The sequence below is a fragment of the Podarcis pityusensis genome (genome assembly GCF_964106645.2).
Source record: "Podarcis pityusensis genome assembly, chromosome: 6".
Lineage (NCBI taxonomy): Eukaryota > Metazoa > Chordata > Lepidosauria > Squamata > Lacertidae > Podarcis > Podarcis pityusensis.
Genome location: NC_138030.1, coordinates 12,759,749 through 12,786,162, shown reverse-complemented (window position 1 = coordinate 12,786,162; position 26,414 = coordinate 12,759,749). Strand labels below are relative to the sequence as shown.

At 43.8% G+C, this 26,414-nt stretch overlaps 1 long non-coding RNA gene across 1 annotated transcript in view; it reads right to left on the bottom strand.

Moving 5' to 3' along the window:
- LOC308480336 overlaps nucleotides 1-18,364 on the bottom strand; it is a 104,539-nt gene extending 86,175 nt beyond the window's left edge. The window contains exon 1 of the long non-coding RNA XR_013988054.1: nucleotides 18,142-18,364. This is a non-coding gene — a long non-coding RNA (uncharacterized lncRNA). The remainder of the gene's footprint in view (nucleotides 1-18,141) is intronic.
- Between the last annotated feature and the right edge of the window lie 8,050 nt (nucleotides 18,365-26,414).

Here is a 26,414-nt window from a genome sequence, read left to right as displayed (position 1 = left end):
CACTGAAAACAAAACAGAAGCCCATCCACAAGTACAATGACGGAAAATGTTCGTATAACCTTGCATCAAAACAGGGAACCAACAAAAACACCGATAAACATCAGCATTTAAATCCAGCATTTCAAGCTAAGCTATTAGTTCCACATGGAGGAGGGAGCAAATTCTACAGAGTAGCCTGTATCTGTTTCTTATAAAATATAAAGCATTTTGGGCCTTTCAGAATTTCGCCAACTCAGTATGGAATTGATTAATGAATTAGAGTCAGTTAATTACAATTGGGCTTAAAAGGCCGTTTAGTCCTGAAACATCAGAACTGTTTTGCTTGATCCAGTCAAGGCCCATTAACCCAGTATTCTGCTTCCATCAGCAGCCAGCCAGAAGTTTGCAAACTGGGTACTTTTTGCCATTTTCTTGATAGAGTTAGCATATAGCCAGTTAACCTATTTTTGAGATACAGAAAGACTTGTGCTGGATTTACTTTGTCAGGCCATTTATTTTGAGGGTACATATATTGATGACCACAATATCAATTGATGGCATGGCTTTGGGAATAAGGCATTGCAGATCTTACAACACAGCTAGGACTTTCATCTGGTGTCAATGGAGTTGAATCACAATCCCACTACAAGCGAGCAACTGTTGGCTAATCAAGTGATGACATGAACCAGCTTTCAGTAAGCGGTTAAGTGGGTAAGAAACCAGCTTCTTGGAGGAGGACGGGATGGCTGGGCCAATGCCTGCCTTCAAAAAGACAAAGACTGATGAAATATACTCAGAGTTGAGAGTGGATTTCATGCTCTTTATTCAGCTCATAGTGGTGAGGAGGGAATGAAAGTCCCCTCAAAGTATCTGCTTTGTATACATTATTTACACAATGGGCTGCACGTGATTGGCTAATTCCGGAATTGTCCTGTAGGCCAATCAGGTTGTGGATTCACTTCTATCTGGAGCTGGATTGGGTGGCTCCTGCCAACCAATCATACTGCTGCATTGTTTTAGGACCAATCAGACTGCTGCAGTTTGGATCCTATTCAACTCAGTACATAACACCTGACATTAACCAGCACTCCAGTACACAACAGGAGCCTGGTGAAGCAAAGCCCTTTTTCTTTCAGCCAGCAGCCAGCCCTACTAAAAGTGCAACATAAAAAATGGACCTGCTGCAAGGGGAGGCAGGGACTGACAGTTTACCTTGCGGGAAGACAAGGTCTGTGCCCTTGCAACCCCTCATTCAGAATGCTGAGCACTGGGTTACAAAATAATAATGCAAATAAGAATAGGATGTGTCACATGCCAGTAGTGATGTTATGGGAATTGCCCAGTTGGTGCCTGTGATATCTGCATAAGTATCCACAGTCCAGACAGCTCATATAATTGCAATGGTCTTTTTAGCTGGGACAATTTTCTTTTCTTTTCTAAGCAACAATATAGAACAGTTTGACTGGTGGGAGCAAAGAAAAAAGGTATGCCCCAAATAGATGGAGTTCTTTGTGGAAAGTTCTTTGGATTTCATGCACCAACTGTGCTTTTAATGTTGCAAACTGATTGTCTAGCAAAAGTTCTATAAATCTAATGCCATTTAAAGTAAGCATATCAAACCTAGGCAGTGCTGTATTTTAATGCATTTAAAATGGAAAATATCTCAGGGAAAATTCTTCCACCAGAGTACAATTCTACCCCCAAGAAAACCAGTGGTGAAATCCCCAATGGATATTAAGGCAGCAGGATAGCAGGCCAGGAGGTATGTCTGCTGTGCTAAGTCGGCTACAAACTCACATCTGGCTGATGAACTTGCGAGACCTTGTTGAAGTGAAACCCAGGGGAGCTTTTTGCGGAACATACTCTCAGATAAAAGCGGAGCTTTGCTATAAAGCAAACAGCCCTCAGGGCCAGTAAATTTGCAACAGCCTAGACATGAATGAAACATGCTCCAGGAAAATGTGTGAAGAATGTCAATGGTCAAAGGTTTTTAAGGAAGAGTTATTGCACGCTACTGAGCTCTGATAGAGCTCGTTATCACAAAAAATGACATTTTCTGTATTTGGCATGTCAAGACAAAGGAAGGCTGCAGTCCAAGGAAGAGGAAGATTCACATAGTGAAAAATCACAGATGTGAACAAAGATAGGGTAGGCAAACTTCAGGCTTCTGAGATCTACAGTGGTACCTTGGGTTACATACTCTTCAGGTTACATACGCTTCAGGTTACCAACTCCATTAACCCAGAAATAGTACCTCGGGTTAAGAACATTGCTTCAGGATGAGAACAGAAATCCTGCTCCGGTGGCGCGGCAGCAGTGGGAGGCCCCATTAGCTAAAGTGGTGCTTCAGGTTAAGAACAGTTTCAGGTTAAGAATGGACCTCCGGAACGAATTAAGTACTTAATCTGAGGTACCACTGTACTTAGTTTTCCACTAGAACCCCAAGATCTACCAACCACAGCCAGCAAAAGACAAACGTGGCAATTAAAAACCAGGGTGCCTCTGAGCATATTCTGAGCATAGCACTTTATTTTCACTGAGAGAAATGATTGGAGCTTTCTGCACCTCCGTTAGCTTTCTTAATTTCAGCAGTCCAGTTTAGCTGGGAAAAGCCATTTGGTTGTTGCCATGTTTAAAGTAACTCGGAGTTGAAAACTCTTGTCAAGCTGCTATAAATCAACCAATAGATCCCAGCCAATCTTTTCCACACCACTGATTTAAGCAAGTGATGTACCTTAGAAGTGGTAACTTGGGCTAAAAGGATGGAGAGAAAAAGATGAAAGAAGAACCATCAGCTATGATTGCTGTGGTTATTGGGAACCGGAGCACAATACCTTGAGGAGGGTCACTGCTTCTCCACACCTGCTTTAATCAGAACAACGATAAAGGAACAGTTCAGTGCAATGTAGCGCCACTGTTTCCACAATGTCCAAATACTGTTAGTAATAAAAAAATGCAAATAAGCAGGAGCAAATTGGACAGAAGGTTGTGCAAATACAGTTATACTATAAGGAGGGCACTCCAGAGACTGAGGTTTGGAAAAAAGTAGATTTTCCCAAATAGATATTCATATCAATTTACCATAGTTGCTGTTGTGCAAGATAAGATCCTCTAACAGAAGAGCATTTTTTAAAAAGGCAACATACAATTAAGGATAAAAGGCTGCCAATTGCATAAAGCAAGACTCCCCCTATCTCAACTCGGCTTTGTCTCATTTTCTTAATTTATTTCGTCTGCTCCAAGATGAAATACAGTTGGCTTTGCCGGACTGCATTTTCTAGTATGTGTGAGTTCCCAGCTACTGGTATAGTTTTGGTCAAAGCTACAGGGGAGCTGTTTTGGACATGACTCAAAAAAGAAGAAGAAAAAAAGGAGAATGGAGGGGCAGACAGTATGCACAAATTGGCTTTCACTTTTGTCTGCTCTGAGATTGATCTTGTATTCCCCCTCGCTCAACAACAGGGAGATGTACAAGATCAATTCCGGGCAAGACAGAAATATGGGGGAGGAGAAAATGAAAGTGATTTGAATTGAATTGCTTGTCCTATTTTTCTCCTCTTTTGTCCCATCTGAAATGGGTCTGACTCAAGTCCCCTTTTTATATCTCTGCCACTCTTCCCTGCCTTTCATCTTGTGCCAGGGCTAGAGTCAACCACCCTTTGTCTCCCACCTCACCTTGATCTCATTTTATATCTTGAAAGGGTATATAGTAGAACCCAGAGGTGCGGCTCAGATTGGAGGCTGGCAACTCAGAGTTTGGTGGCCACTTGAGAAAGGAGAACAACCCTGGGCAGATCTATTGTTGTTTAGTCGTTTAGTCGTGTCTAACTCTTCGTGACCCATGGACCAGAGCACGCCAGGCACCCCTGTCTTCCACTGCCTCCTGCAGTTTGGTCAAACTCATGTTAATAGCTTTGAGAACACTGTCCAACCATCTCATCCTCTGTCGTCCCCTTCTCCTTGTGCCCTCAATCTTTCCCAACATCAAGGTCTTTTCCAGGGAGTCTTCTCTTCTCATGAGGTGGCCAAAGTATTGGAGTCTCAACTTCAGGATCTGTCCTTCCAGTGAGGACTCAGGGCTGATTTCCTTCAGAATGGATAGTTTTGATCTTCTTGCAGTCCATGGCAGCTCATAGTAGAGAGTTTTGACTAAACGTGATCCACCTGGAGCAGGAATCGGCAAGCCACTCCAGTATCCCTCCCAAGAAAACTCCATGGACAAAGACAACAGGACTGATCTATTCACTCCCTCCAAAGTTGCCCTTCTCATACACAGCCCTTCAACAAGACAGATGCAAAAGCTCATAAAAGAGATAAAAGCACCTACATGCTTAAAAAAATGTATTTTGTTTCACTGTGCTTATCACACCAGAGGAAATGTGTTAACTTCACAGGAATGAAGCCAGAATTTAACACCTTCTGATGTCAATTTATCATGTCACGGGTTAGCTGCAGGTCAAGCTACTTAGTATTTTAAAGGTGAAAGAAGTTAGGACACCAAAATAGGCATGATAACAAATGGTGTGGATTTTGAAACCAGTGGGAGCAGATTCCCAGGACCTACACTAGCAACTGACAAAGCTGACCATTTTACTTTTTCTCAGTTTCTCATTTTCCCAGTCTTTCTGTATCAGTTTGCCATTTAAAAAAGGTCACCATGAAAATTCACCAGCATTTTAGTAGGAATTTCTCCTAATACACATATTTTTGTTTCAAGTTTTGCTTAATATTCACAGTTTTGCAAGCAATAATCTCTAATAAAATTCATGTTTAGATTTTATTTTATGCACACATTTCCCAATGTACATATTTTTTCTAGCCTTTTCTGTTGGAATACTGCATCACAAAATCCAGAAAAATGCAAATTTCGAAGGGTGGCTGTGTTTTGGTTCACATATAGTTTTGGGAATCGTGAATTAGTTCAGTTCACATTAAAATGCAAAGTGAATTGACTTTCTCTCTCCCCTGACACTAAACCACATTGCATGTTGTGCTTTGATAGACTAAGCAGCCATGTAAGTATGGTATTTGTCCCCATACTACAGAAACCATAACATTGAAGTTTGCCAGCACCATGGAAATAGGAGACAGGGTCTCAAATGGACAGAGCTTCCTGTAATTTGAACCCCTTTTCAGAGCTCTGAAGATAAAACATTCAAAGAATGTAGGCTACAAACCATGAAAACTGGAGCGCTTGGATTTAAGATGACGTCTCAGGAGAGTTGCCCTGGATTATTTGGTTTGCAGAACCACATTATTTGGTTTTGACTTAACTCTTAAGGTTGTTTCACACAGTTTCTCCTGCAAGTGAGCAATTACAGCCTGTCTTTGGTAGGGAGGTGCCAACTATTGCACGGGGGGGAATACTAATATGAAGCAGATGGTTACAGCCAGCATCAAGTTCCATGAACATGGTACCACTTTTCTCAACATCCACAATCATCAGACTCATGATGGTAGTCATATTCCCATCCAGACCAATTCAAACGAATGTTTCTTTATTTAAAGATTTACATATTGTGCCCTGCACTCTCATTTCACTTGGGAGGCCTTAAGAAATTAGAACAATGAAAACCACTGCAACATCTAAAAATCCACTTCATACCAGCAAATAATGAAGCCACAAAATCAGTGTTAGCAGCAGAAACCAGCCTAGTCGTAAAAAGCACAGCAGAGGAGAGACTGGAGTTCCTCAGATGTAAGTGGAAGTGACCGGCAAAAAGCTTGCAAAAATTAGTTACATTGAAATCCCATTGAAATTAGCAGGACTTCAGTTAGCTGTGGCTAATGTGTCCTACTGATTTCAACGGGACTGAAGAATGACAAACCGCAGCTCAACCAGGACTCGTAGATCTCATTTCTAAAGCCACTTGCTTGCAGTCTGAAGGCAAGATGACAGTCAACATGGCAAGTTGATCGTCACTGCCCAAGCAAAGAGTTGCTTGGACAGATGGAGATAAGCCCACAGTCAACAGCTTCATAAGTCCAGGTGGGACCCAACCGACTCCTTCAGTTGACTCCTGCTGACCTTACACCTTCAATACCAACCTTAGGCCACCTTCAGGGTGACAATAAAACCAATCAGAAACAAGAGGTGTACCTAAGGTCCCTTGTGCCCTTAGGAAGGAGCTATATTGGTACCCCTCACCCCAGAAAAAAATTATTTTACTGCACACCTTTGTGCCACAGTGCGAGAAGGACGGAAAGTTTCTTTTGCATTTGATCTCACCACAACAGATGAAGTGTGCTACCATACACATAGACATCAGACACTCCATAGTCTGATGGGTGATTTTTGTGCCCCAGGGTGCAATTGGCAGAGACCCCTAGGTACGCCTCTGTCAGAAACTTGGCGCTGTGGGTTAAACTACAGAGCCTAGGACTTGCCTATCAGAAGGTTGGCGGTTCAAATCCCCGTGACGGGGTGAGCTCCCGTTGCTCGGTCCCTGCTCCTGCCAACCTAGCAGTTTGAAAGCACGTCAAAGCGCAAGTAGATAAATAGGTATCACTCCGGCGGGAAGATAAACGGCGTTTCTGTGTGCTGCTCTGGTTTGCCAGAAGCGGCTTAGTCATGCTGGCCACATGACCTGGAAGCTGTACGCCGGCTCCCTTGGCCAATAAAGCGAGATGAGCACTGAAACCCCTTTACCTTTAGGTACGGCTCTCTCAGAAACCAGACCAGCAGCTCTGTCCTCTAGGAGTAGAACAAGGGTGGGCAGACTTCTGGTTTGTTGGATCTACTTCCTGTTTTACTTGACCTCCAAGATCTGCCAACCAGGGGAAGGGATGTAGGTCAGTGGTACAGCATCTGGTTTGCATCTTGAAGGTTCCAGGCTCAATCCATGGAATCTCAAGGTAGGGCTGGGAATGTCACGTGCCCGGAACCATGGAAAGCCACAACCAATCAGTGCAGGTAATACTGAGCTAGATGGACCAATGGTCTGGCTCAGTATAAGGCAGATTCCTATGCTCCTAACAAGAACCAGATGGGTTCAAAAGAAATACAGTTGGAATGAAAGAACAGACTGCTCACTATTCTTTCATACAAAATGCCATCCTTGGTTAGCTTCCTACATTTCAGCACCCCAATTTAGGTGGGAAAATCACCCCATTGTTGCTGCCATAATTAAGCAATTGTGATTAAGAAACTCTGTGTGGTGTAGTGGTTAAGAGTGGTGAACCGGTGTCTCCACTCCTCCACATGCAGCTGCTGGGTGACCTTGGGCTAGTCACACTTCTTGAAGTCTCTCAGCCCCACTCACCTCACAGAGTGTTTGTTGTGGGGGAGGAAGGGAAAGGAGATTGTGAGCCACTTTGAGAGTCCTTAGGGCAGTGGTAAAGCAGGATATCAAATCCAAACTCCTCCTCCTCCTCCTCCTCCTCTTCTTCTTCTTCTTCTTCTTCTTCTTCTTCTTCTTCTTTTTCTTACCAACCTACTGAGATCCTGATCTTCATTTTGCCCACGCTGGCACATAATATAAGTCACCTGGGTCTTAAAGCTAGAGTCCATCTGTTGAAGATCATGGGTGCATTGCCCTTGTGTTGGGGCAACTAGGGGCTGATACTGCAAAGCATGGAGAGTATGGCAAAGGGAAGGGCATACCCTTCTGTAGAACCAAAGGAAACGAAGGGAAAGAGGAAGCAGGAGTGTAGCACTTTGAGAGTTGACAGCAGCAGCTGGAACTATAGCAGCACTTGGGGTCAAAGGTGTTGCCAGGGTGAGATTGGAGATCCCTGTGACTGTTGCTGAGATAAGCTGACTCGTTGCCTTACTTTCTGCGTAACAGGCAAGAACAGGCAAGGCGCAGTTGTCAGCTCTCCTTGTGTAATCCATACATGGAAGAGGTACGGAATGGAATTTGGCTTTGCGGCATGCCTAGCCTGAGTGTGCTATGCTCATAACGCATGGCACGCACAGCTAATTTAGCGCATGCAGCTGAAGCATTCAAATAAGCAGATAAATACAATAAAATTAAACAATGTCCCTGTCACGACCTCCAGATGTGTGTGCCAAAAAATGCAAAGATGCAATCGAATAAAAAATAAATCTCACCACTTGTGAAGGATGCCATATGGCCCCCAGAAAACCCCCTGGCCGCAGGCTGAACATCAACAGGCAGCTGGGCGAAATTGAATGAGTTACGGCTTTCCCCTCCTTTTAGTCCTGTTTTATTCTAGGATGCCACCCAGAAGACCTGTTGAGACGGAGGCCTGGGTTAAGTGCACACCTCTGACACAGGTCACAACAAAGCCATTTTCCGGGATGGGTTTATGATGAAGTAGCCAGTCTAATGCGATTTTGACCTGCTGTTTCAGAGGTTAACAGCCAGAGTGGCCCCCAATTGTTTGTCTTAGCTGACACATCTGCTGACATAACCCAACTTCAATGGCAACAGATGCTCTTAGGCACTGGAGATGCAACTGGCGCACAGTGGGACCAATTTTCAAAAGGAATCGTCTTCCACTTGGGTTGCAATCCTAAGCAGTGCTTAAAAACAAACCAAAAACAACTCCCCCTTCTACGTGGACATGTACAGGATTAGGCCAATGTGAGCAAGCTCCTTTCACACACAACCCAACCCAACTCAACTGACCAATTCTTCTTCTTTGGCGATCACTCGTAGCCAAGTAAGATTGTCTTCCATAAACACGGTTTTAACAATGAGTCTAGGCACGGGTGCTGGGTGCAATCATATATTAGCAGTGCTTTTTTCGGGGGGGGGGGGACACAGGGGTACGCATACCCCTAAACATTTTGTGAATCTAAGTTTGACCTGGTATTTCAAAACGAGTAGGAAAACAAGAGTACCCCTAAACATTTTTTTAAAGAAAAAAAGCACTGTATATTAGATCAGATATGGGCTGGATATTACAGTGGTACCTCTGGTTACGTACTTAATTCGTTCCGGAGGTCCATTCTTAGCCTGAAACTGTTCTTAACCTGAAGCACCACTTTAGCTAATGGGGCCTCCCGCTGCTGCTGCGCCGCCACCGCACGATTTCTGTTTTCATCCTGAAGCAAAGTTCTTAACCCGAGGTATTGTTTTTGGGTAAGCGGAGTCTGTAACCTGAAGCGTATGTAACCTGAAGCGTATGTAACCCGAGGTACCACTGTATATATCTGTAGATGAGATCAAGGAGCATTGCTGGAAAATGACTAGGATTAAGTGGTTCCTCAGTCATCTTGGAAATGTATACTATGGCACCAAAATGAAGAAAGCTGGGGTGGGTGGGTTTTTGCTGTCAAAATATTGTGTGATCCGTTCAGTTCTGGGGCTCAAAGCAAATTTGTGGACTCGCAATTTTTTAATTTGAAGCATATATCTTTTGCACCAGGCTCCAGTTGGTGGATCCAAGGATTCTAGTAAAAAACAAAGTAGATTCTGCAAGTCCAAAGTCTGCTCACACCTGCTCTATAGTACAGTGCACACTAAGGTTGCCATACTTCGAAGAGCAAAAAAGAGCATGCTACGGCAGCCATTCAAAACAAATAAATGCAATTTGTCTCAAATTTTACCCCCCCAAAATAGGATGTGTCCTGGAAAAAGAGGACACATGGCAACCCTAGACTGTACACATGCAACCTCTCCACAGTTAGTAACAAAATCCTGTGTATGTTTACTCAGATATTGTATTCGAATGGCAGTCATTTCGTCAGGTTGCAGAGCAGGGGAAGAGAAGAGAAGAGAAACAGGCTGTTCCATTGCCCCTGCTGCCTTTGGCCCTCCCTCAAATGCCATTCAGCCTAGGACTTGCCGATCAGAAGGTTGGCGGTTCGAATCCCCGCAACGGGGTGAGCTCCTGTTGCTCCGTCCCTGCTCCTGCCAACCTAGCACTTCAAAAGCACAAAGTCCAAGCAGATAAATAGGTACCGCTCCAGCAGGAAGGTAAACGGTGTTTCCATGCGCTGCTCTGGTTCGCCAGAAACGGCTTAGTCATGTTGGCCACATGACCCAGAAGCTGTACACCGGCTCCCTCGGCCAATAAAGTGAGATGAGCACCGCAACCCCAGAGTCGGCCACGACTGGACCTAATGGTCGGGGTCCCTTTACATTTACAAATGCCATTCCATCAGGCTATCTGAACCATTTGCAAGTGCCTTGTACATTTTTCAGGCTACCTGTATGTCATAACTGGTGTCCGGAGCTACATTTTTTCCTCCTCCCTCCTCCTCCCTTTTCCCTTGTGTGTCATGTCTTTTAGAATGGAAATCCTATGCCACAATATATATGCCTATTCCATGTATTTGTCACTTGTAGAACCATTGCTGCAAGAGAAAAGCCACAGTGTGCCTGACAATTGAAGACATGCACCAAGTGTCCCTATTTACCAGGGCCTGCCCCAGATAAATACCTGCTGTTCATATGATGCTCATATGACGCAAACAAGACATGAAGCCTGGCCACACTAACCTTACTGTGTGGGAATGTCTTGCAGACAGCCTGTGCAAGTTGTGCATCCATAGCAGTAACCAGAGGAGGAATGACCACTGCGAGGACTGAAGAGAGAAAACTCTATGGTGCACTTGCAGCAGCACAACCTTCAGCTACCCAAGCTGCAATAAAACATGTCTCTCCTGTATTAGTCTCTACAGCCACAGCAGGTGCTGTAAGTCTCCAACAGTTTGACTTCCCCCACAAAGGCACACTCTTCCACAGTCTCCCAAGACTTCTTTCTTCTGGAAGACACCTGTGTGTGAATTTGTTTTATGTGTGGAGATCAGTGCAGTCTTTGCAATAAGGCTCTATTCCGATGGCATGAATATCATGATGACCAGTAGATTCTTCTCTGCTACAGCCTTCATCCCCCTTCACAGCTGTTGTAACATCCAGTTCTGCCATTGAGGACTTCTTGGATCATGCTTTGTCTTTCTCCTCCCCTTTGACCTTACTGCCTTGGCTGACCCTACTGGGAATACGGAACTCCCGACAGCATCACTCACAAGGATCATAGGAACGAGCAAGCCCACTCACCATGACAAGGCGATCATCCTGCGAGTGAGTCTCCCAAGATAGATGGAGGTCAACAAGAAGTGTGAGCTACTAGAGCTGCAGTTTTCAGGCACCTGAGGGTTTTTGCCTTACAAATGATGGTCCTCTGGACTGTCAGATCAAAGACTAGTTTCAAGAAAGGAGACCAGGCATTGCCTTGATGTTGTGCAGTGATAGTTAGCACCAAGGAAGCAATACGCTCATGCAAACAGGCTGCTTGGTCAAAGCTTTCCAATTGGTCAAAGCTTTCCAAATTACATAGGCACATCTGCAGCTACAGTTTGGCATCAGTTTCAGATGTTAGAAAACAATTTGCAAATAACTAGCAACAAAAGGAAGAGGGTATATTCCTCATAATTCCTTCCTGATTGTGATCTCTCAGGGAAAGGCACTTGGATAATAAATTTGTGGTTAGTATATAGGCTTATGCATTTCTGACATATCTAGGCAAAAGAACAGACACTCTCTTGGCTTTTAAATCAGAACTAATGACTGCAGAAGAGTTGTTTAATCGCGGGGGACCAAGCAGTGACTCTCTGTGGGAGAATTGAGGAGTTTCAAACAGGCAAGGGTGTTGAAAATCTTGTTGGAAGTCATGGTGAAAGCATTTGCAGTTTGTTTGAATAGATAAAGGGAGCAAAGGGCAGGAGGCAGTAGAAACTGGGTAGTTGGATGGGAGGTAGAACTGAATTCCAGGGGCTTCTAATCCTTGAAATATAAACTATCTAAAAGACCCATCCCTTTCCCCCTCAAGCAGCTGCTGGCTGACTGTAGTCTTTGCAGGCATGTGATGGGGTGGGGAGGACTGGGGAGAGATTTGTTCCTGCTGTCTTGTATTCTCAACCCAGTTGGGAACGATGACTTGTTAAGATCAAGGGGATGCAGCAACAAGGAGAGGTCACGACCTCAGCATTGCTCCCAACCCCCAAAACTGGTATGTTGTAGTAACATGAATCTGATAATTCGCAAATTTTGCAGCAGGACATCCACAGTTGTGAAATGGGCTATGTGAAGTTATGAGTGGACATTACAGCTACATTACAAAACAGTCATCAATAAGTCTATCAGAAGCCTGTTATTTAACTTAAGGGCGGATACTTCTGCTTCTGTTAGTTGTTCCACAACAGATTGGCCAAAATTCTAGAATTCTTATCACTCAATTCATAGAAAGCTTTGCTAAAGTATTGTAGAGAGTTAGCAGTTTTTGGAATATCTAATGCCTTAGGCTCAGCGTATTTGCACAGGAGCTTTCTGGGAATAGTAGTTCTCTTATGTTTGATCTCTAGTTCTTTTATATCTAGGAGGAATGCGGCCCATACTGCTTCCCTAACAAAAACAAAAACAACAACAAGCTCTTTTGCTAATAAAAGGTCTCACCAACACTGTCTTAAACGTGTCCTACAATAGCACCAAAGAGTATTCTCTTGTATCATGGAGGAGGGGGAAAGTCTACGGACACTTTCTGTATCTTTTCTGCAACCAAGGTGTTAGATAGCAAAGTGGGGTTGAGTCTCCAGCATGGAGGGGTGGGAAGTAAGTCATCCAAAATAAAGACAGTCGTGAGGGTAAAATGGTCAGATACCAAAACTGAGCCTATCTTAGAGGAGAGGAGTTTGTGGGTCTACTCTTCCAGGGTCAAGATATGGTCAACACAGAAATAGGAATGGTCTTTCCTGAGAAGAACGTATTTTTTCCCTCCCACTTGTGAATGGCCCTCCAGGTAGCTACAAGTTTAAAATATTGGGCAACTCAGATCTTCCTCTTTTATGACCAAAACTCTTCCCACTACATCTCACTGGCTCTTCTGCTTTTAATGACAATAACAAGACAATAACTTTGCTTTTCAAAGGGAGCATGAGCTCTCTCTCTCTCTCTCCAAACACTTTGCACAGGACAATAAGTTAACAAAATAAGCAACAAAATAGTAATTGGTGGCAAGAATAAATATGAACACCAGTTGGCTTTTTCATGCAAACTCTTGTCATGAGCTGTTGAGTAGAATTGGTGGGAGGCCTTCGGTGAAGATGGAGGTGGAAGAGGCCTTGTAAATAAGGCAATTAAAACTAGAGTTTCATATTGCCAATTGTGCTGGAACAGTTTGTGTTTATTGCAAGGTAGAAGGAGAACAGAGAAAGACATCTGTTTGAAATCTGTTATGTTGTTCCGCAAATTCACTGGAACAGATAGACAAATAGTCTGAGTATAAGGCAGCTTTTGGTGTTCCTACTTTGAGAGAGTCATGTGGGCAGTTCATCTGCATGTGGATCATGTGACTCAGCTGGATGATCAGCTAACCTATAGGCTAGCGACCAAGGCTGAGTAAGTGATAGAAGAAAGAGATGCATCTTAGAAGGTTTCTTGGGCTGGAGAGGAGATCTTCCAAGCCTGACTGCTGGATCCTAGGGGAAGAGATAAATTTAATAACTGGATTCATGTTTTAAAGTTCTGCTGCACAACTAGCAAATTATAAGGCAGATATCCTGGAAGAGGGCCCTTACTTATTTAATTTATTTCATAAAATTTTTACTCTGGTTGACTGTAGAAAAAACTCTCTAAACAGATTACAAAACAGTAAAATCAAGAAACATTCAGAACCATACTTTGAAACATGCAAAAGTTAAAATACTAAAACAGATTAATATTACCTCAGCTTTCTAAGCATCTTGTAAAGTTTCTCTGTTTACAAGCATTGCTTTGTTTAACTGATGTTTTCCAGTTAGCGTTGTAGCCGGTTTGCTTGGCCTTGAATTTCTGCAAAGGGAATTACACAAACTATAAACACATCATGGGTACTGCAAAAATATTACTGCTGTATTAAAAATGACAGGCATTCCCGACACAGTGGTTAGGCCCCCACATGCCTCAGCTAAACTTTCCCAACAGATGATTGTCTCCCCTGTCGACAGTGTTCGTGTCAAAGTATACAAAGAATATTCTAAGGCTCAAAAAGCTTTGGTTTAAGAGAAAACTTAAGGCTGATACTAATTCACTCATGCTCCAAACAGCATAGACATGGTAAGTTACAACTTGCACCAAAATTTCAGCACCATGTAAGTAGTAAGGGTGTGTTACAGACTCACTGAGTGTGGCTCCTAGGAGCTGTCAGCATACAACAGCAGCCGCACCCAAAAACAACAACTTTGACTGGCTGGCTAAACCAGGTGAGGCCACCGATGGTTCTCAAACCCTTGACAAGACAGAAGTACTGTTCTTGGGGGACAGGGGATAGGTGGGTGTGGGAAACTCCCTGGTCCTGAACAGGATATCCGGGAGTCATTTTGGATTCACAGCTGTCCATGGAGGGGCACGTCAATTCTGTGTCCAGGGCAGCTGTTTACCAGCTCCATCTGGTATGTAGGTTCAGACCCTACCAGCCCGCAGACTGTCTCGCCAGAGTGGTGCATGCCTTGGTTATCTCCCACTTGGACTACTGCAATGCGCTCTACGCGCGGCTACCTTTGACGGTGACTCAGAAACTACAACTAATCCAGAATGTGGCAGCTAGACTGGTGACTGGGAGTGGCCACCAAGACCATATAACACTGGTCTTGAAAGACCTACACTGGCTCCCAGTACGTTTCCGAGCACAATTCAAAGTGTTGGTGCTGACCTTTAAAGCCCTAAATGGCCTCAGCCCAGGATACCTGAAGGAGCGTCTCCACCCCCATCGTTCAGCCTGGACATGAAGGTCTACCTCCAAGGGCCTTCTGGTGGTTCCCTCACTGTGAGAAATAAGGTTACGGGGATCCAGGCAGAGGGCCTTCTCAGTAGTGGCACCCGCCCTGTGGAACGCTCTCCCATCAGATGTCAAGGAAATAAACAATTATCTGTCTTTTCGAAGCTACCAGAAGGCTAGCCTGACTATTTCAAGAAGGTAGCCCGTCTAGGAAAATGAAGGAAAACTCACATCCTAAACCACCTCTGCCTTGCAGGATATCTTCGGGAGAAGAAAGGCTAAAGAGTAAAGCCTACACAAATCTGGAGTAGAGTCCCTAAGACGGGTGACACCTTGTATGCCTCCTTCCTGCAACTACTGCAGCCATGTTAGTGCCAAACGTATTGCTCTGCTTTCTTTTGGACCACATCAGTGTGACGTTAACATATGAGAGTGCTGGAGGTGAAATAGTTAAACAGGTTACCCAATCAGGACCCAGGGGGGTGGAGTCAGAGGGAGTATAAAACCAGCTCTGGGAGGGGCAAAGAGAGGAGTTCGTTGGGAGGTTGGTTGGAGTAGGAGTGAATTGGGATAAAGTTTGTGGGTAGGTTGAGTTAGTGTAGCAAAATAAGCTGAGTCAGGAACAGTTAGGGGCTAGGAAGACAAGTAAATATCTGAGAGGTGGTTTAGTGCGTGAGAGCAGGTAGCGGAAGTTAGGGTCTGGATAGGCACCCCATGATTGTAATGGACCGATACCGTTTATGAAACCACACGCTTGTTAAACTGCAAGAAATACACAAAAGTTTATGTTTCAATTTAACCCTGACTGGACTCAGTATTGTACCAGGTAGGGCCTGGGTGGTGGCAGCAAGAAATAAAGTGGTGGCACAGGGATCAATAGACGGTGAAACGTCCGGGGACCCTGTGTGATAGCCACAATCAGTGAGGCAGGGGTCTTGTTGTCTGAGCAGCCCAGGACCTCCACACACACTTCCCAGGCTTGTGCCCTGGGGAGGTCACTTTAATGCTGCTAATGCAGCAGTTTGACTTCACCCCTGGAGGCGCACTCCATTGTCTCTTGAGACAGATGGATGTCAATAATGTTGACAACCAAACTCTTCACAAAGCTTACAGTGGTGCTTGAATTGGTAACCTCAAGACTGGATTCTTGCAGGACACTGTGCTGGGCTGCCTTTAAGGTTAGTTCAGAAGCTGTGCCTAGTGATGAATTGTTTAATCATAGAGGAAAAGGAACGAAAGAAGGAGGTGCATCTAGTACAAAATGCAGCAGCGAGGTTCTTTTCTGGGATGACCTATCATCTGCTTATATCACTTCCAGGGATAGGCAAACATTTCTGTTTTGGTTTCTCTCTCTCTTTTTGCAGTTTTAAGCTCAGTTACCCACTATTTTATCATGGTTTCAATGTACGTACATGTTATGTGCATTTTAGCATTACATACATTTTCACTCATATCATTTGATATTCTGCTTAAGCTGTATTAGTTACCAACGGCACCTATAAATCTATAGGTAAAGGTAAGGGGACCCCTGACCATTAGGTCCAATCGTGGCCGACTCTGGGGTTGCAGAGTTCATCTCGCTTTATTGGCCGAGGGAGCAGGCGTACAGCTTCCAGGTCATGTGGCCAGCATGACTAAGCCGCTTCTGGCGAACCAGAGCAGCGCACGGAAACGCTGTTTACCTTCCCACCAGAGCGGTACCTATTTATCTACTTGCACTTGATGTGCTTTCAAACTACCAGGTTGGCAGGAGCAGGGACCGAGCAACGGGAGCTCACCCCGTTGCGGGTATTCGAACCACTGACCTTCTGATCAGCAAGCCCTAGGCTCTATAGGCACACCTTAAACTGTAATTGACTTTTTTGTGTATCTGGATGTAGGGCACCATGCATGTGGTTTTTTTTTGGCCTTCTGTGTGCACTTCTTTTGCAATTTCTTCCACAATGATTTTAATCTTTGTAATAATGTTTTATAAAATACAAACAAAACCCAGTTACACAAACATTAAAATAAACATCCATAATTCAAATACACAATAAGTTGTCCCAGCCCCAACACTAGGCAGCATTGCAGAGATGGGCAAAGATCTCCATTCTTTGTGGCTGTAAAAATTTGTTTTACAAGCTATCTTTTCTTGCTGCCTCTTTCTTGTGCTGCTTGTTTTGGTTTCTCTATTCTTACTTACCATGGCCAAAAATGGCAGAAGCTGAAAAGGCAGGGTGAGGCCAAGGAGGGATGTATTTTCTGTTTTGCAGTACAACCCCCCCCCCCAATAACATAAACACTCATTATAATGGATAAAATATAAGATATTGTGCTATAAGATATTGTGCCAAGCCCAGCAGGAAGGAAAGGGAGGTTCTTTTTCTGAGGTACATTAAGAAATTGCTCATACTGCTATTCCTTAAGAGGTTTTTGTTGTGAATGCCTGATTCTCAGGGCTGTGTGGAGAAAAAAATATATTTACCTCAGAATCTTCCTCATTGGCTTGGAAGGGGATTGCCTTGGTTGGACAATTATGCTTCACCTCAGATCAGAGGCAAAGAGTTGCCTCACCTCATTTTGGATGGCTGACCCATTTACTACAAAAGGAAAAGCAACAACTGCCTATACCTTTTTTTAAAAATTGTTTGGCAGAACTGGCTGGAATTGTCAGGCATAGTAGCCCCTTTAGGGTGGAGCGAAATGAAGTCTGCCAATTGTCTGACACAAAGATCCAGTGATTTTTGTGCAAGGAGCCTCCTAATTTTGATGGATTTTTTTAAAAATTAAAAGGTTTGATTCCCCTCCCTGTGCTTTTGAGGTGCTTTTACGTAGGTTTACTGGGGTAAAACACAAGGCTATGTGCTGTCATGGCTCCCAGTTGCTGAAGAACAAAGTCTTGAAAAACGATTCTTCCCAAAGTCTTTAATGACTTTGTGCCTCAGGTTAAGAACTTAATTCGTTCTGGAGGTCCCTTCTTAACCGGAGGTACCACTTTAGCTAATGGGGCCTCCTGCCGGAGCATGATTTCTGTTGTCATCCTGAAGCAAAGTTCTTTTTTTCCCCTGAAGCAAAGTTCTTAACCCGAGGTACTATTTATGGGTTAGCGGAGTCTGTAACCTGAAGCATCTGTAACCCGAGGTACATATGCAGATCACTGGTTTAAGGCACTTCTGGCAATACACATGGTTAAGCCTAAATACAGCTACAACAAAAGCAAATACTCTAACTGCCAAAAGTTTAGATAATAATAATAATAATAATAATAATAATAATGATAATAATTTTATTATTTATACCTTGCCCATCTGGCTGGGCCTCCCCAGCCACTCTGGGCGGCTTCTAAAAATATATATTAAAATACTATAATACATCAAACATTAAAAGCGTCCATAAACAGGGCTGCCTTCAGATGTCTTCTAAAAGTCTGGTAGTTGTTGTTCTCTTTGACATCTGGTAGGAGGGCGTTCCACAGGGAGGGCGCCACTACCGAGAAGGCCCTCTGCCTGGTACCCAGTAACTTGGCTTCTGGCAGTGAGGGAGCCGCCAGAAGGCCCTCAGTGCTGGACCTCAGTGTCCGGGTAGAACGATGGGGGTGGAGACGCTCCTTCAGATATACTGGACCGAGGCCGTTTAGGGCTTTAAAGGTCAGCACCAACACTTTGAATTGTGCTCGGAAACGTACTGGGAGCCAGTGTAGGTCTTTCAAGACCGGTGTTATATGGTCTCAGCGGCCGCTCCCAGTCACCAGTCCGGCTGCCGCGTTCTGGATTAGTTGTAGTTTCCGGGTTACCTTCAAAGGTAGCCGCACGTAGAGCGCATTGCAGTAGTCCAAGTGGGAGATAACCAGAGCATGGTTAGATGTTAGATATTGATCTAACACTGACACATCCCTTTGCACATCCTTATATCTAGGAACGGGGCAGGCACATTTAGGGCAGTAAGTGTTTCTGCAATGTCTCACTATATCTAGTAGGCAGAATCCTTTGTTCCCTTCTCTTTTGGCTCATCTTCATGGTGACAGGGCAGGTGTCTCTACCTCCTGAGAGGACCAGTAAAGCATCCTTCTCTTGAAAGAAAGAGCTACTCCCAGTATCTGACAGTATCTGTTGACTAGACCTCAATGAGTGAGTGAGTTTATGTGAAGAGAGGCAGTGTCTCAACTCAGGTGTGGTGAAGCTTTGGTCCTCCAGATGTTGCTGAACTACAGCTTTCACCATCCCTGGCCAAGAAGCTGCACTCCAGTCTGAAGTATTCCACATGAACACATTCAGAGAGGAGCACTACCTTCTGAAAGTAACACAAAGTGTTGATATTAGTCTACGATACTTTTATGGCTTGGGACTCCAAGATATTTCAGAGCACCCTTCACAATGTGAACGCACCTGTAAATTTTGATCTGAAGCTCTCCTCCAGGCGCCCTCTCTGAGGAAGGTTGAGATGGAGAAGACAAAGGAGAGGGCCTTTTCAGTTGTGCCTCCCTGCTTGTAGAACATTCTCCTCAGTAAGATCCTCTTGATGACATCAATAACGCCATTTCCGCACCAGGTTAAAAACTCATCTCCTCCCAGGCAGTCAGTGATTATGTTGTTAATTGATGATATGCTTTTGCTGCTGAGGTTTTCCTTGCTATTTCATTGGGTCTGTCCTATGATTATTCTATGGCTTTAAATGTGTTGTATTTGTTCTTTTCTCAGATTTTATGTAATGCTTCCTGCTGTTAAAATTTAGTGAATTGCTTAGAGATTCCTCATGTAGCAAGCAACTAAGATATTCAGTTATTATTGTTTTAGTAATGATGATGATGATGGGTTGTATCCAACAAAGTAGACCTGTTCGTGCTTCTGCTTCTTCAGTGGAACTCCCCCCTTCTCCACATGCCCCAGATCTGTCCTGGGGGTTCCCCTAACCCTTTGGAGTAAATTTTGCAGAGTGGGGTGGAGCACAGGGAGAGCAGAGAGAAGGGAATTTCGGTTATGCAAGCAGAAGTCCTTGCATGAACAGGACAACCTAGTTGGATGTGCCTCTAAAATAATAACAAAGATTTATCATGTGGAACAATGTATTTTTCAGTCTAACACATGATCCTCTGCCAATAACACATGCCTGTTTGCTTTATGGAAGTGAAATCAGGGTGTTGATTGGAGGAGGTGGAAGCACTAAGCTTAAGCAGCTGCTAGCCAAGAATCTGTAGTTCTTGAATTTCTTCCATGGTTGCATTTCTTGTTGGACCTCAGGCACTGTTTTTCAGGCAAATCAGTAGCCCTGAAAAAAACATTAGTATTTCAACAGAGGTTCTGAGGTTTATTTAAGTAGGACCACATATATCTGCCTGACTTTTTGCAGGGTTTTGCCATGAAGTGGCTGCTATCTTCATAACTATCAAGCTTTATAAGTTCATTCCCAGGGATTGTGCAGCTTTTTTCTTTGGTCCACTGAAAATAATTAAATGTATACTCAGCCCATGCATTATTATCATGTTTTTAGAATGGGAGATGGGGAAAGGAAGAAAAATAAATGATGATAAAAATCGCCCTTTGGGATTGTGGTGCATATCTGTGGTAACGCCTTGGTTCTCAACTGGAGAAGAATATTTGTTTTCAAAACTCTATTCGGGCACTGTTTCCAGAGCGAAAAGTGAAAAATAGTAGAGGTACACAGAAGGCATTGAAACAATTTAGGGTTGAATCTTCTAAGAGGGAACAGCCAAAGCAGCGGAATTTAACCCATCATGCATCAGCCAAAGAGTAGGGATTAAATCCTGCTCTGTTCAGCAGCTTCCCATTGAAACTCTGACTTAAATGATTTCCCCCATTTCATTTTAGCATGACTTTTGATGCAAGCCCCTTCCTCATTCAAGTTCATTTAAGGTTGATTCAGACTATCTCTTTTCTGTAGACTGAGGGGAGCGGGAGGGTGCCTTATTGTTTGCTGAAGAAAGCAAGATGTCTTGGGCAAGCTCTATTTCAGAGACCCAGGTCCCAAGTCATGTAGACAGCAAACCAGGGATGGGTAACCTGTAGAACTCCAAATGTTGTTGGACTAGAGTTCCCATCACCCATCACCCATCAGCCAGTAGGGATGGCAAATAAATCAGATTTTGTTCACATTTTAACAAGAAACTGCCTGATTTGCACTTTTCAAAGGAATACAGTGGTACCTCTGGTTACGTACTTAATTCGTTCCGGAGGTCTGTTCTTAACCTGAAACTGTTCTTAACCTGAAGCACCACTTTAGCTAATGGGGCCTCCTGCTGCCGCCGCGCCGCCGGAGCACGATTTCTGTTCTCATCCTGAAGCAAAGTTCTTAACCCGGGGTAATATTTCTGGGTTAGCGGAGTCTGTAACCTGAAGCGTATGTAACCTGAGGTACCACTGTATGTGAAATTCACACTTCTCTAAATTTTGTAATACACTTTTCCAACCAAACCATATGTGCAAAAAAAATGCATGTAGTAAGGGGATATTTACATACAGATGCATATATTAGTGAAAATCACATTAAACATGTAGAAAAGTGCTAAAAAAACATGTATGTTACTTAAAGCTGCACTGAAATATAAATTTGCATGGATGCTTACTGTAGACGAATTTTCACGAGGATTTTTATAAATGACGTAAAATTGCAGACTGCTGTGGAAATACAGAGAGCTGAGTTTAAGACTTGAAACTGAGAGGAACCGAAATTCGTTCTGGCTGGGGCTGATGGGAGTTGGAATCCCACAGCATCTGGAACGCAAAAAGTCTCCTGTTCCTTTTGCAGAGGTGAATAGCATCACCTGATTGTGTACATGGCTTCTTCTTCCAAATTCTGCAGACCTCTATCCCTAGCTGGGTTAGAATGCCAACCTCTGAAGGAATGACTCAGCAGTGGGCATTTTTACATTCCCAGGCAGACCAAGGGAGCTGGGCTCCCAAAAGTTGCCTGCAGGCTGGAATGCAGTAGGGGCAGCTTTCCCAGCATAGAGATGGAGTGAAGGGAAATTGCTGGACCATAAAGAAGGCTGATCGCCGAAGAATTGATGCTTTTGAATTATGGTGCTGGAGGAGACTCTTGAGAGTTCCATGGACTGCAAGAAGATCAAACCTCTCCATTCTTAAGGAAATCAGCCCTGAGTGCTCACTGGAAGGACAGATCCTGAAGCTAAGGCACCAATACTTTGGCCACCTCGTGAGAAGAAAAGAGTCCCTGGAAAAGACCCTGATGTTGGGAAAGATGGAGGGCACAAGGAGAAGGGGATGACAGAGGATGAGATGGTTGGACAGTGTTCTCAAAGCTACCAGCATGAGTTTGACCAAACTGCGGGAGGCAGTGGAAGACAGGAGTACCTGGCGTGCTTTGGTCCATGGGGTCACGAAGAGTCGGACACGACTAAACGACTAAACAACAACAACAACAATTGTATTTCAGCCTTTAAAGGTGCAAAGGCTTTGAAAGGGAAAAAAAGGCAATGTCCCAATGACTCAGAGAAAGGGTTTGATTGCACATGATATATTATTATGTGTCTTACAAATAAGTGAACCATTAGTTTGTACCAGCCACTATGATGGTGCTTTGAAAAAAGAATAACTGAAAAGACTTTTTTTTTTTAAATCCTTGTGGACATTTGCTGAGTGTAGGAAAAAAATGAGGAATAAATTAAAATAATTATTTGCATCACTTTTTTTTAGCCCTTTGGATTTTTGCTGAGCGAACGAACGGAAAGCTAAATAATTTCTTCAAGATGGCCCAGTTGCCATTTTGTGTGGTCTTTTATTGATTCAGTTTTCCACTGGGTTGACCCACACGATGCTGGACTATGATGGGACTTCGGTCAGATTCAGCCAGACTCTTCTGACAGTCTTGCAAGTTATTATTAAAACCACAGGATAAAACCACCATCATTTGCCTGCTAGCCCTGATGGCTGTGCCCAGTGTCAGTATGTCTCTGAATACTACTTTAATATTTTTACTGTTTCAATATTTTAATGTTGTATTTTTAATCTTGTTTTTAAGTTGTATTCATTCAACTTGTTTTTATTATTGCTTATTAGCCGCCCTGAGCCCGGCCTTGGCTGGGGACGGCAGGGTATAAATAAAAATTATTATTATTATTATTATTATGGTTTCTGGGGAGCACAAGAGGAGAGAGCTGTTGCGCTCTGGTCCTGCTTGCGAGCTTCATGTTCATACAGGCATCTGGACTATGTTGAGCATTTGGCCTGATCTTATGATGTTGGAACACCAAAGTCAGGTGACAAAAGGAGGGTCATGGGCTAGAGCCTGGTCCAAAGCCTTCCCATCCCCCAGAGTCCCTTCTGCCCCCAGGTCTGGAGCTGGCACAATTTATTTCCCTCCCATTGGGAGCAATGGGCAGGAAACAGTTTTAGAAAGACCATCAGCTGCAAAATCCCAAATATAACTCGCTTGATGGTTCCTCTCGCTTCCTTCTCTGCAGATTGCTCTTCCAGAAACGTCAAGGACAGTTCAAGCATTTCTTGAGGACATGTGATATAGGCTGCAATTGTACATATTGGGGCACCTAATCTTTTTAGTCTGAGGGTCACATTCCCCCCTTGGTAACCCCTCCAGTGTCAGGGACTGGACAGAGGAGGAATGGTGGGAACCGCCTCCCATGCCTGACCTTTCCAGAGAAGAGGAGGGCAGTATCGATTTACAGTGGTTCCTCGCAAGACGAAATTAATTCGTTCTGCGAGTTTTTTCGTCTTGCGAATTTTTCGTCTTGCGAAGCACGGTTTTAACGGTATTAACGGTTTTAAGAAAAAGGAAACAAACTCGCAAGACGTTTTTGTCTTGCGAAGCAAGCCCATAGGGAAATTTGTCTTGCGAAGCAACTCAAAAAATGAAAAACTCTTTCGTCTTGCGAGTTTTTCGTCTTGCGAAGCATTCGTCTTGCGAGGTACCACTGTACAACAGTGATTTGCGGGGGGTCATAGCTCAGAGACAGATGAGGGGGAAAGCTGGGAAATAATGGAAGAGGAGCAGGAAGAAGAAGCACCAGGGGAGAGACAGCTGACAGACTCAGTGTCTTCAGAAAGCATTTCAGATCCCCCTTCTCCCAGAACCGGTGGGCATTGAAAGTAGGAGAGCAGAGAGCTCAGAGGCAGAAGACACAGATCAGCCACCGTAGGGATGACGTATAATGGGAGAGACGGACAGGGTGGGGTTTCACTCAGAGCAACGCCATTACTCCAAGAGGCAGCATTTTTAAGCTTCTCTCTGTGAATATTGAATAAAAGGCATTGGTAAGAACTCTCCCTGTTTGTCTCTTCCTGGTAGCCTACTGTGGGGGTTTTGGATTCCCTGAAGTCTGACAGCCAGGGACCACATGCTGGTGGCAGGTATGTCCAAAAGTAGGTGTGGGCACTTCTCACTTTAGCAGGATGCACCCACACAGGCACACAGCCCAAGCTTCTCAGCTGATCTGTGTAGAGCAGCTGCCAAAAGGGTTAAAATGCCTTCCCTCCTCATCTCTGGCCATTGACCATTTTGGTTGGGGCTGGTTGTAGTTGTAGTCTGCAACATCTGGATGACATCACATTGGGTACTCTCTGGTGCTGCCACAAGTGTCTTTCACAAGTAGGCAACATATTTTACCTTGACAAACCTTCCCACCACTGTTTTCACCTCTTCTGAGTTTCATTCAAAGCTGATGTTCCCAGTAAAGTTTAATAGTGTAGTTATAAACCTCCTCAAACCCTTTAATCCTTTGGCAAGCAGTTCAAAGGCTACAATGGTTTATTGCAGCTCAGAACGTCTCACATTTCATCTCATAAATAAGATTCCAAAGGTGATAGCGGGTAATTCTTCACTGTGATTTGCAAATGTGGGTTTTCCCTCCCTAAGGCCACACATAGCTTCGCAACATGGAACACCATTGCCATAGCCCTACAGACACACAGGAAAACAACACTCTGGAAGAGCAATCTCCTTTCAGACCGATTGCTCAACATACAGAACCTGAAGGCTTGTTTTACAACATTGGGCATATAGTCAAAGTAATCAACAACCATCTGAAAGGCCCCGAAGAAAGAGATTTTTTAATTAGGGTGGCATCAAAACATGTTTTCACTCCTGCAAGAGAAGAAAAGGGAAAGGCCTGAGCAAAAGGTGCTTTGGATGCACGCTGGAGGAAATGGCTTATATTAGAGGTTGTGCATAATGACTCCTGGTTACTGTTGGCCTTGAGGCCAAATGAACATAGCTAAGCAAACAGAAACCCACAGTTGTTAATTTGGAGCTATCACCTGCTTCATTCATTCAGTATAGTGATCTTTTCCTGCATTTCATCTCCCTGCTCCTTGCAGGCGTAGTCAATGCAGTGCCCTCCAGATATTGCTGGATTGCAGCTGACCGTTGGCCATGTAGAATGGGGCTGGTGAGAGTTGGAGCCCCAACAACACCCAAAGGCACCACATTGGCTACTCTTGGTTTTGACTTGGCAACATTATTTCCTTAATGGAATTGCGATTTTGAGCAGATCCAGACGATAAAAACGTTTATGAAGGGTGGAGGGGATTTCCCTTGCTTTCTACTTTTATTGTTTCTGTTCTGCACTGTTCGCTGGGTGAATTTCTAGAATGGATTTCAGAATCGGAAGATGTGCAGTCCTCTTAGTTAATAGTTCCTTTGGATCTCTTACACTTGCCACATTTCTCTGAGTGATGATAGGTTTCAGGTTTGGTTCCTTGCAGAACCAAGCTCAGCTCAGATTCTTGCAGAAACCAGCTCAGCTATCTGTGTTGTGGGAGGTCAGAGCTATTTTTCTAGAAAAATGAACACGTCCCTCATTCTCTTAGAATAGCAATGGTGCCCACCCGAGAGGTGGCTAAGAGGTCAAATTTGTAATTAGAGTTGACCTAGAAAACACAGAAGCCCCTGGACCTGTTTGTCTATAATTCAACAGGCTTTATCCACTCTGCAGGGGATAGTATGTCTGCAAATTTCATCTACTTCTGTCATCAGGGAAAAAGTAATTTTTAAATTTCCTACTCAGACAGATCATGAGCTAAATTTGGCAAACTATGAAGTGCCTCAGATCAAGACAACCTGTTTTATAAATTGCCAGGAATGTGATCAGTGCACATTCCTAATATGTGAACTTCCACACAACTCATTGAGTGCTACTGAGGCGTTTTTGCAATTTGCTATAAATGGAATTAAAATGAAGGACATGTGCAAACAAGTCAACATAACGTGCTGTCTTTTCTATATCTTGCTGTCCTGGTGATCTGCTTTGAGCGTAACTTTGTACAGAAAAGCAGGAACACTATTGTCCAGTAACACTTTTTTCCCTTGGCCAAAATCCTTGGCCTACTCACAAATAAGGATCAGTCAAGCAAAGCTCCTTTTCAGTGCTAATTGAAAACTTCCCATTGGAGATTCAGCTCATTGTATTGCTTCACTGTATGGATTAGTGTTTAATTTCACTTTAATTAGCCAGAGTTTGTTGCACATGGGTGTATTGCTTCAATGAGTGATTTCTTTCCATTAGTTCCCACCTTCTTTTCTACAGCACTGCTATTTAGCTATAAAGCTATAACGAAAATAAAAATGGAATAATTTGCTTCCCTTAAAGAGGAACAAGCTAACAAAATAAGAGACAGTCGACAGTGGAATGTCCTACCTCAGAACTAGAGCATATCCTCCAACATTTCTTCAATGAAAATAGGGACACCCTATTCCATGATACCTTAAAGAGCAGAGACATCACCTTGCCAACTAAGGCCCATATAGTTAAAGCTATGATTTTCCCAGTAGTGATGTATGAAAGTGAGAGCTGGACC